At 43.8% G+C, this 20,965-nt stretch overlaps 2 protein-coding genes across 4 annotated transcripts in view; one reads left to right on the forward strand and one right to left on the reverse strand.

Annotated features, from left to right (window-relative positions):
- Nucleotides 1–1,870, reverse strand: part of MYL9 (myosin light chain 9) — a 95,456-nt gene extending 93,586 nt beyond the window's left edge. Inside the window, exon 1 of the mRNA XM_085619186.1 lies at nt 1,505–1,870. The gene's annotated coding sequence lies outside the window, so the exon portion shown is untranslated. The remainder of the gene's footprint in view (nt 1–1,504) is intronic.
- LPIN3 (lipin 3) overlaps nt 1–20,965 on the forward strand; it is a 319,561-nt gene that overhangs the window by 23,294 nt on the left and 275,302 nt on the right. Inside the window, exon 1 of one of the 3 annotated variants that reach the window (XM_085619182.1) lies at nt 1,719–1,905. The exons of the other annotated variants lie outside the window; for them this stretch is intronic. The gene's annotated coding sequence lies outside the window, so the exon portion shown is untranslated. Of the gene's footprint in view, nt 1–1,718; nt 1,906–20,965 lie in introns of those variants that run through there. 3 annotated transcript variants of the gene reach the window in all.

Genomic DNA, 20,965 nt, shown 5'->3' on the forward strand with positions numbered 1-20,965 from the left:
GCCGAGTGGGACTTAAATGGAAAAGATCGGCAACTTCCTGTAGGAGGAATCACAGACGACCCCTCCCAAACGGACACGGGCGCTCGGACGTGTGCTGTCCTCACCCCTACGAGGGGCTCCTCTGGATAGAATTAAGGGCTTTTAAAAACTGAGTGAATTAATCTTCCGGATGAACTCGGAGTGTTCCATCCGACGATGTAAAGTACTTACCTGGAGATAGCGTGCTACCCACCAAAAAGCGCTTAACACCTCACCAGGGGTAGCAAGCGCAATATAAATGCAAAACCTTCCCTCTTCCATCCCTCCACAATCCTTTTCAATACAAATAACAGCCTAACATGTCCACCGCTCAAATTAATTTAATATTTCCTCAGACCAATTCACCACTAATCCTTTTTTGGTTCCGGAGTAGCGTGCTACTCGGCTAAAAGCGCTTCAACGCCAAATCAGGGGTAGCAGGCTCTATATAAATGCAAACCCTTCCCTCTTCTGTGCCCCCACTATCCTTTCCAAACCAAATAACAGACTACCATATCCACCGCTCAAATTGAGTTCATATTGTACTATACTAACTCACCACCAATCGTTTATGGATTCCGGAATAGCGTGCTATTAGTGAGTAAGCGCTATATCAATGCACTATCAATACAATAATAACGTGTTTCCACGGACGGAGTAGAGTGCTCCACAGATGGAAAAAGGGGTCTCCAGGATGGACTACAGTGGCCTCTCAAAGTCCTTCTGTGGACTGACTGAAGCACCCCTGCACTGAATAACGCGCTCCGTCTGATGGAATGACGTATTTCCATGGTGGGATTACGGCGCTACGCAGATGGAATAAGGTGGTCTCCAGGGTGGCCTCTTACATGCTTCAGTGGAGTGACGGATGTGGACCCTGCACTGAATAAAGCGCTATATCTAAGGAATAACGTATTTTTATGGAGGGAATATTATCTTTCCACAGAAGGAATGAGGCGGTGCCCACGATGGAGTGAAACGAGTGAGTGCTGCCCTGGATTGACGGAAGTGCCCATCGGTTGGAATAAAGTATTTTCCTGGCTGGAATAGGGCGTTTACCCGAGAAAGAATGTAGTAGTGCTTTCTTGGATTTGTATAAATTGTTGCTTAAACTGAATAAAAGAGTCCTCAAATTTGAAAAACAGAAGTTCTTCCCTCAACCATAGATTTTGCTCCTAGATTGCAGGTGCTGGTCTCACCTGATTGGAAGCGAGATCCCCTGAGGGGGAACCCAGAGCCATGTGGACGGGATACATCGCTCGTCTGGATGAAATAGAGCGCGCCCCAGGATGAGCAAAGCATGTGTTGTGGGCCAGTAGTGAGACACTTGAACCGCTCCCTCCCTCGGACGCCTTTGCTTTTAGTGGGATATAGCGCTCGCTGAGACGGAATAGAGTTTTGTCCCGGATGAAATAGGGTGCTACCTGGATGAAATAGAGTGCCCAGTTCCCTGGTGAAATAAAGGGAACCCCTAGAACGTTCTTACCTGAGTCACTGGAAAGATGTGGTGGAAGCAGAGAGCGCACAAACCCCACAACCTATAGAAGAAAATAACTAACTGTTTTAATCCCACTGACTGTCAGTTTCTAGACATCATCTGACCCGGCGGACCAATGACAGGGCGAGTTTACGGAAGGAAGCCCCTCCCACCCCAGGGATTTGGCCATACAAGGGTAAGGAATGCCGCTGAGCCCTTGGCTGCATCCCAGCCCGGAGTCCGTGTTGTTGGTACTGAGAGCCAGCGGAAGACGGGAAGAAATGCTGCCGGGACAGGCGAATTCTGCCATATATAGATGAAAACCCAGCCAGGGCCCAGTGTCCCGGGGCCTGCAGGGTCTCATCTGGGGCCAGTGGCACGGGGGGATGAGCACAGCTTTATAAGGGGAGGTGAGTGGCTCTCGGTGACACGGCGGGACAGGTACAGCCGTATAAGCGTTGGGAGAGTACTCATTCAGCTACGTAGTGGGCTCACCTTTGGAGGAATGAGCACTCACGGGGTGAACAGTGGGTGCACATAGTTTTACGTCTGGGTGAGGCACACCTGGACACCGCATAAAGAGGCAGGCTTCTAACGGGAGGTCAGGCGGGAGCGCACTCTGACGTTAGAGGGGGCGAGCACAGAAAATATTTTGCATTTAAACCAGGCAACACACTTCGTGCTGCAATATGGTAAGGTGTCTGCAAAATTCAAAAATCATATTTTTTAAACAGGCGAAAGAGTCTCACCGTAGTACATAACTGTATCACTTTATTGAGAAGTATGGATTAAAAGTGATCATTTTTAAACAGAGGGTGAGAAACATTCCTGCCCCCGAGTGATGAAAATGCTATTAGTGAACTAGGAGGGATGTCAGTTGTCACGTGTACCCAGGGCTGTAAGTGGGGCGGGTCCCTCCGGGTCTCAGACCTGACCGTAATTAAAGTGCATAATACAAGTGCAGGTGAGCAAAGGCGACAAGTGCTCTCTCAGTGATAGCGGGTGACGAAGCATCGGCATGGTTAAGTGGTGGGCACCAGGGCTGTCAGTGGGCCGGGAGTCTCCGGGTCTCAGACATGGTAGTAATTCACAAAGGATGCTGAAACGTCTTTGTCAGGCTCTATATTAATGTCCTTTAAACGGAGCGGGAAAAACACTGATCGATTTCTGAATATGAATGTGAAAAACTTTAAGATAATCCTGGTCATCGATGTATTTCCTCCCTCCGCGGCATACCCGAAGTTTTTGCGGTATAGATGAGCTGCAATAGAGACCGCAATACTTGAATTTGCTCTCACTGTTTATTTCCAGAGATCAACATAGAAACCCCTAAAGACGAGGTTTACTATTCTATAGAGCGCGTGACTATCTGTGTTCTATCTTGTGGGCATTCGACAGGAAAACAGAGTTGTACGGCAGTAGCTTTCAACTTTTTAGGCTAAGGGGGACAGTTACTAAGATTTTGTACCTTGTTTGCGTCACAAAAGTGACGCAAATCGGCGCAAAATGGCGCAAAATCTTTTTTTTCTCCCTATTTACTTCCCAGCACTAAACTCGTTTAGGGCTTGAAATAACAGAAAAGTAAGGCTAAGCAGCGCATAGCGCCGATTCGCATCACTTTGCGCCATGGGGGCATGCCAAGGGTGGAACATGGGCGTTCCCGTGCAACCCCCCCACAGTTTCTCACACTAAACCTAATTTACTAAATAAAGTTGATTGGTTTTAGTGTGAGAAAATTGCGCCCTTTACAAGTTGGTGCATGGAAGGAGAAATGCTTTCATTCTTCCTTCCTTTTCCGTCTTTGCATGCGCGCTGCACTGTGCAGCACCAGTAGCGGCTCCTGGAGGGAGTGCTGCGGGGCGGTGCGCAAATGGCGATGCAGTGTGCGCAATGTAATTCGTTTAATTTATTTATTTATGTACTTACCTCCATTCGGCCATATGCCGGAGTTTAGTACCTCCCACCCTGCCCCACCCCACCACCCAGCAGCACTCCCTCCAGGAGCCACTACTGTGCAGCACGTATGCAAAGTGGGAAAAACTTTGCGTGTGTCTGGGCATCGTCTTTTGTACAGGAACGGTACTGTTCCTGTACAAAACATATGCTATGCTAATCCACACGCCCTAGCGCTATGGCGCTAAGGTGTGTGCGTAGCGTACGGCAGCAGTAATCAGCGCAGGTGCAAGGCAAAGAGGAGGAGAGAGCCATATCTTTAAAGGTATGGGGCTCTCCTGTTCCCTCCCTGTCGCGCAACGCAGCGCAGCCTCGTGGGTGGCTCCTCTGCGTGAATTTTTTGTAAATCTCCCCCATAGTCTTTTACCTACAATTTTTGAGCGACTGATTTCCTTTCTATTGGTGTGCTCTTCAGGTTACAGTTTACTTTGGTCACACCTGGGTCTCTTTGAAAACTCTTATATTGACCCAAAAGTGTTTTATACAATGAAAACTCCGCAACAGATTCCATTCCTCGTTGGTAGGCTTGCATAGGAATCTTTTTACAACCACTATATGCCTCTTTGGTGTCGGGTTCTTTTTTTGTGTGGAAAACACGAGTCACTATATTGGAGATGCTCACTGGGGAGTCATTATATTTCTTTGTACCGCATGCATGGGACATGGTTACATTCTTTTTTTGTGGAGAACTTTTTTTAAATAGCTCTCTCTTTTTTAAATCCCATTGGTGACATGAAATTCGCTTGCATTTGTGTTTGTGTCGCGCAACAGGGCCTTGCATTACGTTTTTGCAGGTCACCTAGATTTATTGGGGCGAGAGAATATGTGGCGGTGTTGATATAGGCATTTCATGCCGAAACGCACGTTGATAGCATTATATAAAGCCGCGATAAATAAAAAAAGAACTGGACGGACAAAACTGCATTGCTCCCCCAAAAACTGAATAGGGAATAAATGTAACCACCTAATGACAAATTTACTTTTTGTTACCTCTGAATTGATGACAATGATATTATAAGAGAAGTGAACTATTGGATTCATACACAGATGTCAATTTACAATATATATGGATGCACAAAGCTACAGTGGTATCAACACAACATAAAGACCCTTCAAATATGAAGCTTTTTATATGTATGTAAATGAGTTACTGTATAGAAGAATGAGTATGTGTGTTAGGACAAGAGTCAGTTTGGTTTTCATAAAGAAATATTTGTGCTATCCAAAAGACCTGTACTCAAAGTATTTGTGATTGCTTGTTGAATCATGGAGATGTAAATTTTGATATCAAAATGCATTTTGGAATCATGTATTGAATAAACAAAGCATTTAAATTAAGACAGAATCCTTCTGAGCCATGCGCACACTCATATATATTTTTAGATGTATTTTCAGCAATATAATTGAAGGTTAGACAGGGCTTGTTCCTTGTGGTAGAATGATCCCTGCGCACATATGCATGGTAACGCATGTGTGTATGGATACTTACTGAGGTTCTTTTCTTTTTCTTTTTGCTAATTCTGTTTAGCATCGCCAACAAGCATTTTCTTTTATTTTTGTCAATATTGAACAGTATTGGCAAAAAGCATTAGCAAAGCCAATAGGTCCTTCATGCTGCTAACATCTGAAACCGATTGTTTCTGCTGATGGTTGCTCCTGTTGCTTCTGGTTCACGTCACCAAACGCCCTTACCATTTAGCGACCCCTCAGGCTCATTAGTGGAACTTTCCTTTAGTCACGTGACATCATCTTACCTTCCCCAAAGATATCACCTTTTGCTTTGGTTCTCCTACCATCTATGCAGGGATGACACCCATATTTCGTACTAATTTCCGTAACACAGGCCCCCGCAGCCTGCGCGGGGTGGGGGCCCCGAGCTGCAGGGGGCCCCCTCAGCACAGTACTCTGGCCTGAAAGCTGCTGATTAAATCCCGAACGGGGCACCTCCATGTACCTTGCAGGGGCGCCCCCTCGAGTTTCGTTACGCGATTGTCGCTGACCCATATTACAGTCCAAAATCTTAACCTACCCCCTGGTTATTAAACCCTGGCTCATATCCTGTTTCCAAATTCTCAGCTCCACTAAGCCTGATATTTTCTACTTCCCAGACCCATGTGCCACAGCTACACTTTGATCTGTCATATTTCCTCTTAACATATAAATATCCCCCAAACAGCGGGCACCATTGGGTATAATTTTACTTCAGCATGAGAGTTGAATCACTCGGCACAAACACACCTAAAGTGGCCAGATTTTAGCTCCTTAATTTGGGGAGAATCTGCCAGTATCTCACCCTCAATGCTGCCAGCTCCTGATCCTCACACTGGTGTAAGTAAGCTGGGAGATTGCAGCAGCCAGTTGGCAGGAACCCACCACTCAGGACATGCGTTTTGTCCCTTTGATGAGATCATAGATTTAGCTACATGTGCAGTGTGTTACCTGCCAAAACATCATCACTTCGTTGCAGTCACATCTGTGAGGCACTCTGCCAAACACACAGAATCGTACGAATACGAATATTTTACCCTTATATTTAAACTTAATATGACACAGTTGTTATGTCCAGCACTCGATTACGCTCTCTATATTTAGCCAGCAGCCACCTCTTGCTGTAATCATCCCCATCTTCCCTTACCCCCTCTCGGTTCATATCCGCTTCCTGGTTCTCTTGTTTGCTTTGTCCACCAACTGCAGCTCAATGCCACCCCCACTCCTTTAAGATGTTAAACAAGGATTCAAATCACACCGACTATCCAATCAACTGGCAGCCGAAAATCCCCCTTCCGCTGACACCCCCTACATATTGTAAGTGCCTACAAGGCAAACCGTTACAGCCCAACATTTCAGGCGTGTAATGCATGTGCCCCTGTCCTTTGACATATTTCATCTTCTATTATATCCCCTATTTGCATCCACACAGTCTGCAACCTGTACCATTGTAACTATGTACAGCATTTCTGTAGAAAGGGCTACCTGATCTTTTACTTTATAAGAATACTAACTACACGTGTGCATGCTCTGGGAAACAAAGCCAAATCTATTGGCTTTGACAGTGCCTGCTTAGCATTCTCGAAGGGCTTCCACAAGGGCTTTTGTGTAAGTCCTTGTAACTTACAGGCTTCCCAACCACATTGCCTTCTGGGGCTCACTGGCCCCCTGTGGCATGAGGTCTAGCATTGTTCCTGTTAATGTACTTTTCATTTCTACAGCAGAATTACTCCCTCCTGCCAATGAGTTTGCAATGTCACGAGCTGTCCCTCCTTCTTGGGATTGTCTACTTCCAGGAACTGCTGCAATGCACCTCATATAGATTTGCTGCAGTGGTTAGCATTGTTTTCCAATCTAGTGCCTCGTGGTCTCAGTAAGGCAAGTTATTCTGAAATAATCCCTATATGGAATGTCTAGAACGGGATGCATTCACTGCAGAAATGTAATGCACCATCAGCTCTTAAAAACATTTTTGAAGGGCACTTACACCGCTATGCAGTGCTCTGTATCAAGTTAAAGTGACTCTCGACTACATAGTATTGCTCGAGTATCTCCCTGCATCCAGTGTTCTTTCAGCACTCCCTGCAAATACTGCTATTACAGCTCTCCTGCAGCTCATGAACACTCAGAATTGAATTCACTGTTCTTACAGTCAGTCATTCTCCAGTACTCTTTCAGCACTCACTGCATACAGCATGACTGCAGGTACTCCCCGCAGCTAATGAACATTCATAAGTAAATTAACTGCAAGTTTCTCCTGCAGCGAGCTCAGTGCCTCTGTAGCGTTAATATCTACATGAATGCACTTGCAAAACGTCTGCCACTTGTGCTTCAGCCATACCTCTCCATGGGGGATAACTAGAATAAAAAGACTTCTCTGGAGGGCAAAAGCATGTTTATTCACAACAGCCGGGAGACAAGTCACCTCTATAAAGCTGTAAAGCTGATGTCAGTTTGGTGCTCGCAGGCAGCTACTTATATAGTTGAAAAAGTGATGACCTAAACACAATTGTTTAAAAAAGCCAATAACAGGTCAAAAATACATTGGCTAATAATATACTTTTACATAAACATCACAATACCTGTGTCCTTTAACCTTCGTAAACCTTTCTCTACATTCTCTTTATCATGGCTCTAACAAAACTTTAATGAAACATTAACCTTCTTTACCCGAATGCATTTTTATTACTCTGTTCCTAAGACTTCTTATCTGACTCTGTGTGCTTTAGACTAAAGTCACCTTTGATCAACATTTTCAGAACCATATCTCAATTAATGAGAATGGACTCTGCTTGTGGTCTGTTATTATAATCTCTTTCAGAGTTTATAAACATGTTTTTCTATTTAACTGAAATCCTGCTGTACTTATGTTTATGCTTTCTGGTGAATTCTAACCTACATTGCATCTTTATGAATCCAAGGCATATATTGTTCTTTAATGACATATCGCTCTGCATTGTTCTTGCTAATCTCTATGGTTGCACTATTTCCTCACATTTCACTTTCTCCTTAGCATTCCCCCCTCTAGTTGATATTTCAACTTCTTCCTCTAAACCTGGCTCTGCACATGGTATCAAATTATATGTATTACCCTGAGCATCTACTACCTGTGTTGGTGGCCTGACCATAAATATCTCTCCCGCCTTCGTACTCATCCTCTTACAGCAAGCTATAACTGATTGGAAAATGCAACATCAAAAGCAAAAACACAATAAGCGGTAATAAAGCTTTAACCAGTCCCGACATCAGGATGGTAGCCAATCGAACAACCCTCAAACCAATCAACCGGGGGACCTCCTTCAACCACCATTTTCTTTTGTAAAGTGTGCAATGTTTGTTTGGCCTCCAACAATGTTCCATTGTCTGCATCGTTTGCAGGGACATAAGTATTACAAGCAGTCCCTATCTTGGCACATATTCCTCCTCCAATGGCCATCATAAGATCAAGTACATAATGGTGCTGCATGATCATCATTGCTCCCTTCTTTACTAGTTTTTGCTGTACTAACTTGGCTGCTGCTTTTTACGTTACCTCTTACTTGTTCCTTTCTCTCTCTCTTGTTTCTATTTACAAAAGTGTATTATGTGTGCCTGTATCTCCATCTAAGGTTTGGATTCCAATGCCACTATGTTGTCTTAATTATCCTGCACATTAGAGAATAAACCATTATTCACAACATTATAAAACAACACAGCATTTTCTCCTGTTACTTCCCAACCTTGGCTAACATGTTGAATCCATTTCTCTTTCATCCTGCTGAGGTACTGGGCGTAGTCCTGATCTGGCTGCATCGATTGAGTCATGAGGGGCCCAATGTCTGGCCCATCAGTATGCATTTTCCTCAGCTGATCCCAGACTATTGTCTGGACTGAGTACTGAGACATGCACCTGGTTTCAGTAAGGGTGATATTTCTCACGCCAGCTTTGTGGAAGACAGTGTCCGTCTCTTCTCCTATAAGGGAGCCAAGTAGACTCTTTATGTCCCCTGTTGCCTGCAGTGTGTTTTTCATAGGTCCTAATCCATTCCCCTGCTCCCCCTGTAAGTGGCGGTAACAACTTTTTGTGGTTTTCCTTATAAATTTGTGGCCAGGGGAAAAAAACGAGGTGCCCCAGGTCCCTTATGTATTATGGGTACTGGTGTACGAGGATAAAGGGAAGATGGAGATTATGCTGTCTGGCATACTTTTGCCACTCGTGTAGACTCTGTCGCATACAGGGATGATCCCCACCTGGAGCTCCCTCACCATAGAGGATACAATCCTCAGCATGGGACATGTTGTGGAACAAAGGACCCTTCTCTTGGCCATGGGCTCATCTGCGGGGCTAGGCCTTCAGTCTACCCTGATAAATTATCGGTATAGGGTATGACATTATACCACCTGTTTTCTCCTTGAACACTACTATCTCATTAGGTGTGAGATCATTGCCACGTGAAACCGATTGAACATTCAGCTGTGGTATTGGTCTGTCATGTAGCGTCAGTCCCACTGTAACCTCACAAGATCCTTTTCCGGGATATGGCTGACCATGCATTCCCTGAAACTGTAACTGCTCGAGCTCTGTCGCTCGGGGTTTCCTATTATTAGATAGAGCACCCTGCTCTCCCTCTCTAGTTGTCTTTATAACATATTAGTGTGACTGGGTGACCCCTTTGATCTATCTCTATGATCAAGATCAATGGGAGGCCTTTCTCGGGTGCTAATGTTATAGGTGGGGCATCTAGCTTCCTGAGATTGAAGTATTTTATTCATGTCATCTGCGTACCTATGTACTGATTCTGTTGTGTCTGCCATCCTCTCAAAATTTCTCTGAAATCGTTGTTTTGTTATATTATTGCAATGTCCTTCTCTCCCTGCTACTTTCTCATCTTTTCGTTCTTCAGTTCGTGACAACCATTTGTGAATGTTCTCTGGTGTAATTATTACACTTCCTTTCTCCTTTTGCAAGGTGGCAAATCATCCTCAGTCTTTTTAAAGCTCTCATCTTTTTCTTAAGGCACTGACCATCCGGACATACCAGCAGTCCTGTCTACATAATCATTCCACTTTGCATCATCTGCATCTCTCCAGTGTGGTCTAGACACCCGCTGTATGAGTGCACTTCCTGTTATGTCTCCTGTTTGTAACAAATGTGACATTGCTGATGAGATATGTGACCGATCGTCATAGTTTCCTGGACCATGCCCTTCGTCTCTAATCTCTTGGGAAGAGACCCGATCTAAATGTAATGTGAACCGTGCTTCCAGTTGTCCTGTGAACTAAGAATAACCCACACTTGTTTGTTGTTTGAGAGTACTTGCATGTTTTGACCTTGATATCTGTAGGGCAACACTATGGGGTACCTTCAGAGATAGAAGAGGGGTCACAACCTCTGGATTCTCAAGTCCCACCGCAGCTTCCTGTAACTACGCTAATGGATAACTACTGGGTACCTTGGGAGAGTTACTTTTAGAGTCATATTAGGGTGGGGAAGTGGACAAGGTACAAGATGTGTCAGTATCTAAAGAGTCTTTAGGCTTCTCACAAGAAACTCACCATCAGGCTAAGGCGGCTTCTCGCTTCTCTAACTTAACTCCTGTATATTTACTTTGAAGGTATGTGTTAGTATGTTCTAATATTTTATTATCAAATGTCCCTTCCTTTAGTCAGGGGGTACGTGTGTTTCTGTGTATCCTTAAACTACTCTTTACAATATTTCTCTAACATTTTCTGGTCTCCAGGAAAGGTTTTTTTCCATATGTTCTACAGGAGTCTCCATAGTTCCTGTGTTTCTAGCAACTTTTTAATACTAATTATCTAGCGTTTTATCTATTTACTTGATGTTTTACCTATTTTAAACGTCCTTTCTTGAAGTTTTACACTATCCTTCACAAGATGGGGAATTTGTCAATTTATTTTTAAGTTATACATTATGCATGATAACATATTGAAACAACAAATTACCCTGTGGCCACATTTCTATTTCTATTGTACATACACATATTCACCACCAACATATTTAAAATATAAACACTTCAACTATTTCTAAATGTAATCATAGTTTTTGTACTAAACTCTATATACTAGGTCGGTAAGCCATTGGTCACTTCCCTAAGTGCTCAAGAGAGGACAACCCTCAAACCATGTGCCTCATAGGCCAGAGAGTAACTTCCAGACATTAGGTCTGGGTAGAGATTTGAGTGTTCAGTTCCTACTGGAGATAAAGTTATCAGCCTTTCAGCCACCCCTCTATGTCAAAATATTGGACCATATTTTGGATTCCCAACTTCGAATCACCCACACTTGACCACTTCCAACTTTATATTGGGAAAAAAAGTCTCTACCGACTATGTATCAACTGTGGTCTCTGCCAGGAAAAGATGGGTCAGGCAGGCTTCGTGCCCTCTCCCCAGACCTCCCTTGGTGAACGAGCGGGTTCATGACAACTACAGGCCGGATGCGCCGCAATCAGCATTATTAATCACGGTGCGAAGCGCGAGCGCATTAGCGTGTGCTCAGGGAGAGCGAGGGCGAGATAGGGGGCATGACAACTGCAGACTGCAAAGCAACGGCAAGACAAGCAGTGTAAAAAAAAAAAAGAGTAGGCAGATGCTAACAGCTTTTTTCAAGCACTCGTGCTTGTGCTTACATCCACCTTGCGGGAGCGAGCAGCGGCGCGCAGGCCAACTGTTTTCAATTAGCGCGCATGCTGCTGCTCTCTCCCGCAAGGTGGATGCCAGCACAAGCATGAGTGCTTGAAAAGAGCTGACCAATTTCTAAAGATCATCTCCTAGGGTAGTGCATGCGCACTGCCTAGGCGAGACCTAAACAGAACTGAAAAAAACAAATGTTATAAGAATTTTTTTTAAATTATGAACTTGCTTTTCAAAACCCAATAAAATATATGGGAAAAACCTGATGGTGAAACAGCAGTGCAAGCTTCTCTCACACTAGAACTACTGCAGCGTAGGCATCAATAGTGCAGGCGCGGTATCCATCGCTACCATGCAATCTTGCCTCACACAGATGACGCAAGTGGGGTACAGCATTGGACAAGCAGCAGTGTAAGATTCAGACCCTCAGAGATCAAATGCTTCAAAGGCATCAGTGCGAAACTCACTCGCTGAAGTATGTGCAGCAGCACAGAAAGCTTTCCCACCACTGAATAATTTCAGTAAGGTGATGTGTATCTTTTAATGCACCCCTAAATAAATAATTAAGGCAGCAGTGAAAGGAATCCTCGAATGCGCAAAACAGGTATATAAAGGCAGCAGTGCAAGCTTCACTCTCGTATAGCGAGAACAGTTTGTTTTTTAGCATCTTGGCAATTTAGTATAAATTGTCTACAAAGTGGCTGAACGATATGACAGGGCTGCTACGAAAGTAAGAAAACCAATGTAGTGCTGAGGAAGAGACATAACCAGCAGAAAAGGAGGTTATCTTACCCATGTACGGCGCTCTCATTAATGTCAGGGACTGCTTTTGAGTTTTTCAACCAAGCCTGGGCGGAGTTCCGCGTAGCCAACTCCGTGAAGTGACAAAAAAATCTCCACCACTCTAAGCAGAGTTTTAAGAGCGGCAGAGTGGGTTACCTCACGCCGTTCGCACAGATTTTTAGTGGCAGGTGTTTGTCCCATGCTGTAAACTCAGCGCAAACGGCATCTCGCACAGTGCAAGAGGGCAATGCTTCATTCTGCTGCTCAAGTAGAAGTTCTACTTGGGCAGCAGCTTCCTTGAAGCGAATGGAAGGTTTCTCAGTGCCAGCGGTAACGACCATCTGTGACCGCCCGTGTTGAGAAATCTCGCTGGCAAGTGGTCTAGCATTGGATTTTCCTCGTTCGCGCTCGTCAACTTACTGTTGGAGAGTGAGGTAAAAACGGAGTATTTCGGATCTCCGCGAGCTCCATGGAGGAGTGCGAAAAACTTCACAAACTGCGCGAGCAGAGCAGAGTTCACTGCCCAGGCTTAATTTCGACCAGTTAAGGTGGCCTGTTCTTGTGGTATCATGAAGTTTTTAGGTCACTTCTCGTGTAATGTACCAAATTTTGGGTTTCTTCTCTGCAGTATTGACTGGCTTTCCGAGGCCACATCTGGAGCTTTCTGTGCTTTTCTGGAGAATCCTACCGGAGTTTTGTCGTTAATGCCTCAAACCCCTTCTGGAATATTGTGTGTATTTCTAAAGTATCACAGCTGCTTTCAGAGACCACGTATAATACCTGTTCCAGGTGGTGGTGGCCAACTTTGGAGCTTCGTGTTCCATAATGAAAGTTGCATCAGGATTGTTTTGATCTGTTCTAGAGGTCCCGCCTGGTACATTGTAACCATTTTTGGAGACCCTGTCAGATGTATTGGTTCAATCTGTGGTAGCCACCACTAGGATGCTTTGTCCATAATATTGCGCGAAGCCCTGTTCACCACATTTTATGTCTGTTCTGAAGGCCTGAGCTGGAGGGATTATGCAGTCCTGAAGACATACAGTTCTGGAGGCCAGTGTTCAGTTCTTAAGTTATTGTGTTCCTTTTTGGAGCCCTTATATTGAATCTTACAAAAATTGTAAGATGTACAGACCAGCAGAGGGAAGTCATGTTGAATAAAGATACTACATCAGTTTTTTGTTTCTTTTAACCCGTGTCACTTGATGCCTTTAGTTCTGCTCGGGGGGCCACATCTGTCGGATTGTGTAGATCTGAAGACCCCCTGTGGCATCCTGGACCCAGTTCTGAAGGCCATGGTTCAGTTCTGAAGTAGGACTATTTCATTCATTTCTAGCGCCCATGTATTGTGTCTTATGAAAACTGAAAAACATTCGGACCAGCGGAGGGGAATCTTGTTGAATAAACCAGAAACTACAAATTCTTTTTTTTTGTCATTAAAACTGTGCCCTATTCTAATGTGTGCTGGTTGTAACAGAACTATGCAAATTGAAAGTTGAACAAAGTGTAACAGTAAATATAATGGAAAATCTAATCCGGAGTTTGAAACCGTGTTTGCAGACTAAAATACTTAATTAATTACTTATGATTAACCAGCCAGATATAAAGAGTGCGGTACAAAAGGGGGTGGTGATGGACGGAGCATCAGAACCAATCAAACACTCACACCCAGTCAACAGAACTGGATTTGAGAAGAGTGCAGCAACCCCGGCAAAGCCCATGCTTACTAACAAATTCAGCCTTCTGCATGAAGGCTTCCCAAATTGTTTTCCCCGCAGTAGGGCACCTCGCACAGGTACACTTTGTGCTAGAGGGCACTCTGGTGTATTTTGTAAGAAAGGTCAGATCTCTACTTTGTGACAACTTTGCTGTGTCATTAGCTGCTGCCCCAAAAATTCCGAGCAGGGGCATATAGGAAATCCTCAAATACAGAACAGTGTGGGTCAATAGTAAGGTGATTGGCTCAGAAGTTGAAGGGTCAAGGCCTTGAAAGTGAGCAGGAGTCTGGTTCAATATATTTTGCAAGGGTACCCAAAGGGGGGTGTACAGGTTCCCCTCTACTGAGCCGGGGAGAGCCCTGGGTTCGCATATAAGAACGCAGTTTGCTTTGCTGTAGTATGTAATGCAAATAGATGGCACATGCTTACACCATGGACAGGAATCTCTTGGTGTGGAGATCAGGATGCGAGATGTTGGGGGGTCAACTTTTCAGTGGGCAGCGTTTGTAATGTATTGTATTGATATTTTATAGCTCGTTCTATAACTCTAGTGAGGCCTAAAGCTTTATTATTGAGTAAGTAGCTACTTGGTATGTATAAGTAGCGCGCCATAGCCCTGACAAAGACACTGGAATCATGAGATTCCTGGACACTGTTTGAGTGCATGATTGAAAGGGTGTTGGTAGTAGAATATCCTATGTTGTAGAAAAATGTGTTGCCATGTGTGACGTTTGGAAGCAGGATTCATGCACTTAAGCGCAGTTGTTGTAGATGTATGAGACTGCCCTTGACGGTGCTTGTGTAGTTGACAGAGGGAACATCAGTGGCATAAAGAAACTTGAGGGGGCCCCCCTGCACAGTTCACGGAGGGGGCCCCCCATGCTCCGGACTCACTCAGGAGCTGTGAGGCCAAGGGTCCCACCACATGTGCACAGTGCCGGAGGGGGCCCCCTGGAGCTCATCCCCTGCTATTGTTACCCCACTGGGGACCATCATGTTGGTCCTCATACAGTGGTGTAACAGAATCAGGAGCACTCCAAAAATGTTCTGTTCCTTCCAGTGCCACTGTGGGCATAATCCTAGTGGGACATTTGATACTATCGTACTGCCTTTTCGGCCATTTGATAGCAATCAATCAGGTGTTGAGAAAGCGCAACTACTTACCCGTGAGGGTCTCAAGGCGCTGATATGAAAATATTATGTGGCCTCTGGGAATTCACATCATGTTTTTGGAAAAAGCCAAGTGTTTTTTGCATTCCTAAACTATTGGTGGTTACTCATTGTCCTTATTTTCTTGAGTAGGATATTGCATAGTAGCAAGAACCACCTATACTGTCTGTTTTTTAGAGAGGGAATGATTAATAGCAGTGCCAGTATTGAACTAAGCTTCCTTTTATGGGTGAAAAGTTTGAATTTAGATTGTAATAAACTTAGATCGGTTCCATGAATTGCCCTGTAGGAGATGTGAAGAGCGTTGAAGGATTTTTTTTTGCAACAAATAGCCAGTTGGTTCCTTGAGGGTGGGGGTGATGTGGTCGCAGCGGTTCAGACTAAGAACCCGCTCTCTGGATTCAATGACTTTTGTTGATATGGTGTTTTATGAGCCTGACCAGAGTTCACTGACATAATCTATGCATGATAGTAGTAGGGTTTTAATGGCTTGGCCATATGGAGATAGAAGATGCAAAGGGAAAATCCGTTGTGATGTTTTCCTAAAGTTGAAGGAAGTTTTTGTCTCATTGCTGTCCTGTCTTTCGATGAGTGTTTGGCATCTATGGTCATCCCTAAGTTCATGACTTCTGTCTGTATTGTAGGAGGAGATCAAGTCTCCTTCGTCCATGGATTAGTTGGGTAATACAGTTTTCATGTGCCTCATGGTAATGTTTCTGTTCTAGATTCATCTTTTTTCAATCACTCAGCATTTAAGCATTTTTATCAGTTTATGTGTCTTGAGGCCTGAATGGCTTATTAATGTAAGGATAACCTGGGTGCCATATGCATAACTATAACAAGTGAGTTTAAAAGATGTTTCAAGCTCAGGAAATGGGGCCAGGCTCATGTCGAACAGAACTTTTGTGAGGATTGGGTTCGTGGGTATGGAGGCAGAGACATGATTTGTGTTCTGTCTCTCAAGACTGAATACACTTTAATGCCGTTCTCTGTATTCCATATATAAAACTGAGAGAGACCCCTTGAAAAGCTCAAGGGAATGGAATACTCTTCACAAGTTTAAAATAACAGTCCCTTGACTGAACCAACACTTAAATTATCATATACCACAATATTTAATTACACGTTTACACATTACAATCTTTCTGCATTTATCGATTAAAAAACAAACATGATGTTACATTAAAAACATATCACATTAAAATCCCTCAATTGGGCTCTTGAAAATGAATCCACAAAATAACAGAAAAAGTAAATTATTACACAAATAATAATAACAAGCCGTTATGGCCGGCTTAACAGAGAAAACGACATAAAAGACAATACACTTTGTCATAAGTTGCACATCAAATTAGACCCTACATCTGAAATCACAGATTGTGATATATCTAACACACTTCTATCTCCAAATCTGTGACGGTCCCTTTGATTGTGCTCTCAAATTCGTCGACGCGTTTCGATGGGTTTTCTTTATATTGCCATCTTTCTCAAGACAAATAATGGACGTTTTCTCAATTGTAATGTCTGTTTCGTTCAATCCTTGATATCTACTATCCCAACCTCGCTCAGTTTTTATTAAGGTTGTCTCAAATCTCCTTAATGCTTACGAATTGGACAGTATTCAAAATTTCAGTATGTCCGTTCAATCATATGGTAATGTTAATACGACCCCTTGGTTAAAGCGTGATTCACTCGATTTTCAATTTTCAAAGGGAAATGGAGGTCCGTAGCAATCCTCCCCACTTGTCACGCCACCTTTCAGCGTGTGGTACACGGCATCAACGCGGAAATGCTTCTACGGCGTCTTTCCTTTATGTGATATGTTTTTAATGTAACATCATGTTTGTTTTTTAATCAATAAATGCAGAAAGATTGTAATGTGTAATGGTGTAATTAAATATTGTGGTATATGATCATTTAAGTGTTTGTTCTCTGTATTCCTGCATTGTTCAGTCTTTTAAGTAGTAGTTTGTGGTTCATTGTATCGAAGGCTATTAGTAGGCTCAGTGGAGACTCCACGTTAGTCTACTGTGTTGCGATTTGTTTGCAAATATTGCTGATTAGGTGTCTGTGGTCGGAAACCTATTTCCTGGTCAGAGGAGGTTATTTTTCTGGTGGTCTGAGATCTGAATGAATATCGCTTTTTAAATAACCTTGCCTAAAAATTACCTGGTCAATATTGATCTGTAATTTGTTGGATCCTTGTGCACCACTTGTCTAAGTATTGGGTCTGGTTTGTGTAACACATCTTTAGTGCCCTGGGGTATTGTTCAGTTGATAGTGAGTTATTATGTATTGCTCTACCTGTCTGGCATATGTTCTTTAATATGTTTGGGGTCATTGGTCAGCAGTAATCCATTGATGCTGACAGCAGTAACAACCTTTGCAACCTGTAAGGATGCAAGCTGCAAGGGGCCATGATTTTGGGTGAGAAAAGACGGGTTGCGGAACCTGAGGACACAAGACTGGGACCAGTTGTATTGATATTTACAGAGTGCTTTCTTTACCTGTTGCGAGGCTTAAAACGCTTTCTTGATTGTTGTAAAAATAGCTACTTCATATATTTAATTTATATGGTACTCCATAGCCTTGACAAGGGCATAGGAGCTCTCCGATTGTTATCAGCTTCATGAGTGTAACTAAAGAAGTGTGGATTACAGGTTCTCTAGTGTTGGATAAAAATGGATGCCTTGTCTCACATTTGGCAGTATGAGGCTACAAGCACGTAAGCCTGTTTGTATTAGAGAGTGTCAGGAACTAATGTAGCTGCTCATACAGGCAGTTACCAATTGTAAGTATGTACAGTATTTTTATATACTGGATTGCCATTGATGTTAAAGGCAGGGTCTTGGTAGAGTGGGTAGTTTTGGTTGGCTGTTAATGTGGTGATAACTTGGACTAGGTGAAAGACCAATGTGGTTACCAAGTGTCATTGATAGGAACAGAGTCTCAAAATCCTTGACTTTTTAAAGGAGGTTTTTAACAAAAGAGTTGTTTGGTTCCCCAAAGTGTTTAACTTTATCAAGTATGCATACATGTTTTTGGAATTCTGCGTTTACTGTGAATAGTTTTTTGGTCGAGTTGATCGTATCTGATATGCAGTGGAAGTAATGAGATGTTTTCAGTTTTTTCACTTGTAGGTTTTTAGATCCTGGTTTGTCTCTGTCTCGTGTTTTTATCTTTTTGATCATGTGTTTGTTGTCACAGATTTTTTATTTTTGTACATTTATGTAAGAATTGAGCCTGCCAAGCTCTGTATTGGCTGTCTGTGCCTGAGGCTTTAAGGGGAGACACTTTTTGAAAACCTCTGAGACTCAACTATGGAATTGGCTTATGGATGTCAATGGATTTAGTGGCTGTGTCACCAAGAATTCTATCCTGAGTGATCTGAGTTGAAACACTTCCATCGTCTGATCAGGGAGATGCTGGTAGGCATTGTTGTAGTTGGTTGCTCCATTGGGAGGGTTACTTGAAGTGGATGATACAGTGGTTGATCATGGTGATAGGTTTAATTTCTTTTACTGAGATAAGGTCCTTTGAGGTAGATAAGGCATTGTGGTATGACCTGCATCGTAAGTAGCTCCGGTGCTGAGCTGGTAATAATTCAGTGCTTCTAGGTTATTGAGTCGACCTGTGGTCTGGTGGAGATTGAGTTTGTCAAACCAGGTCCCCTGGAGGTTATATAGATAAGGGTGAGTCTGGAAGGGTGTCTGAGAAAGTCTCTTTTAATGGGGAGGTGGTTGTTACTTGCGAAGTAATGAGTTCATGATGGTCGAAAGTAGTAATTCATAACCTGTAGTTTGGTGGGCTTTAATAATGATAGTTGCTATGAAAAGATTATGGACCAAGGCTAGTGCTTGACAGCACGTTCTTTTCTCAGTTTCTGTGCAGTGTTGGGCATTCTTCGGAAATGTTCTCTTGTAAAATGAATGGAGTTCCAGGTTTCTGTGATAAAGAGAAAGTTTTGCCTGAAGCCATTGGAACTATCTTTTTTTTGAAGGACCTAACATTTATCAGGATGAAATCTAAATGTTTTTGAGGGGTTACTGTAAGGTTATGTGGCTCCTGGAGCTCTCCGGGAAGAGTACTGTTCTGAGGGGGCCCCCTGGAACTTGGGAGACCCCGCACCGCAGGGTTGCGGGGGCCTGTGTTATGCCACTGAATCAGCGGACTTCTGTTGGATGGGTTATCTGATTTCATTATGACTTGTGTCTGCACAGATTGACACATGACTGTTCATTTAATAGTTTTGGGGGTTGCTCATGGATTTTGTTTTTCTGGACACTCTTGAATCTGTTATGGCTTTATTGGAAGTACCCTCTGAGGAGCTTCCATCATTGTCTGTTCCTTGTGTCTGAATGTGTCATGAGCAAAGGAAAGAGTTCTTTATATTATCTTGGTCTAGAGATGTGTTAGAGTTAGATGATCCCCGGTATTTGTGTTGTTCCTGCATGTCTTCTGTCCATTGTGGGGTATTGTATTTAGATGTGGCATTGAGTTTGATTTATCAAGATTATTCTAAAGAGATAAGATTTTTTACTTGCCATATAACACGTTTTGGGTGGTAAGAGGTAGAGGAGGTGTGAACATTAGAATAAGATAGTTTTAAACTTTTAGATGTCCAGTAGAGGAAAGTAAGTAAGAGTTAGCGTGGATTGCGCTACAACCTCTACAACGCGGTACAAAAGGGGGTGGTGATGGACGGAGCATCAGAACCAATCAAACACTCACACCCAGTCAACAGATCTGGGTTTGATCCATCACCGTTCTTTAGCCCACTCTGCCACCCCAGTTCAGATATGGCCATATGCAAATCAGTCTGACCCTGTGCCTCATGGGAACAGTCCAGACCGAACTGCCAAGCCATGCCTTCCCTGGACCGGAAACAAGCTTCCTGGGACCGGTTTCTGGCATTTCAGCCGTCTTCAGCCAGGCTTGCTTGAATCCAGTGGCAAAGTGAGCAAGGGACTCACGTCTGAGCATACCCTGCCAACTTATGGCGAACAAAGCGGTACAAAAGGGGGTGGTGATGGACGGAGCATCAGAACCAATCAAACACTCACACCCAGTCAACAGATCTGGGTTTGATCCATCACCGTTCTTTAGCCCACTCTGCCACCCCAGTTCAGATATGGCCATATGCAAATCAGTCTGACCCTGTGCCTCATGGGAACAGTCCAGACCGAACTGCCAAGCCATGCCTTCCCTGGACCGGAAACAAGCTTCCTGGGACCGGTTTCTGGCATTTCAGCCGTCTTCAGCCAGGCTTGCTTGAATCCAGTGGCAAAGTGAGCAAGGGACTCACGTCTGAGCATACCCTGCCAACTTATGGCGAACAAAGCGGTACAAAAGGGGGTGGTGATGGACGGAGCATCAGAACCAATCAAACACTCACACCCAGTCAACAGATCTGGGTTTGATCCATCACCGTTCTTTAGCCCACTCTGCCACCCCAGTTCAGATATGGCCATATGCAAATCAGTCTGACCCTGTGCCTCATGGGAACAGTCCAGACCGAACTGCCAAGCCATGCCTTCCCTGGACCGGAAACAAGCTTCCTGGGACCGGTTTCTGGCATTTCAGCCGTCTTCAGCCAGGCTTGCTTGAATCCAGTGGCAAAGTGAGCAAGGGACTCACGTCTGAGCATACCCTGCCAACTTATGGCGAACAAAGCTTGTTTCCGGTCCAGGGAAGGCATGGCTTGGCAGTTCGGGCTGGACTGTTCCCAT

The sequence above is a fragment of the Triturus cristatus genome, chromosome 7 (genome assembly GCF_964204655.1).
Source record: "Triturus cristatus chromosome 7, aTriCri1.1, whole genome shotgun sequence".
Lineage (NCBI taxonomy): Eukaryota > Metazoa > Chordata > Amphibia > Caudata > Salamandridae > Triturus > Triturus cristatus.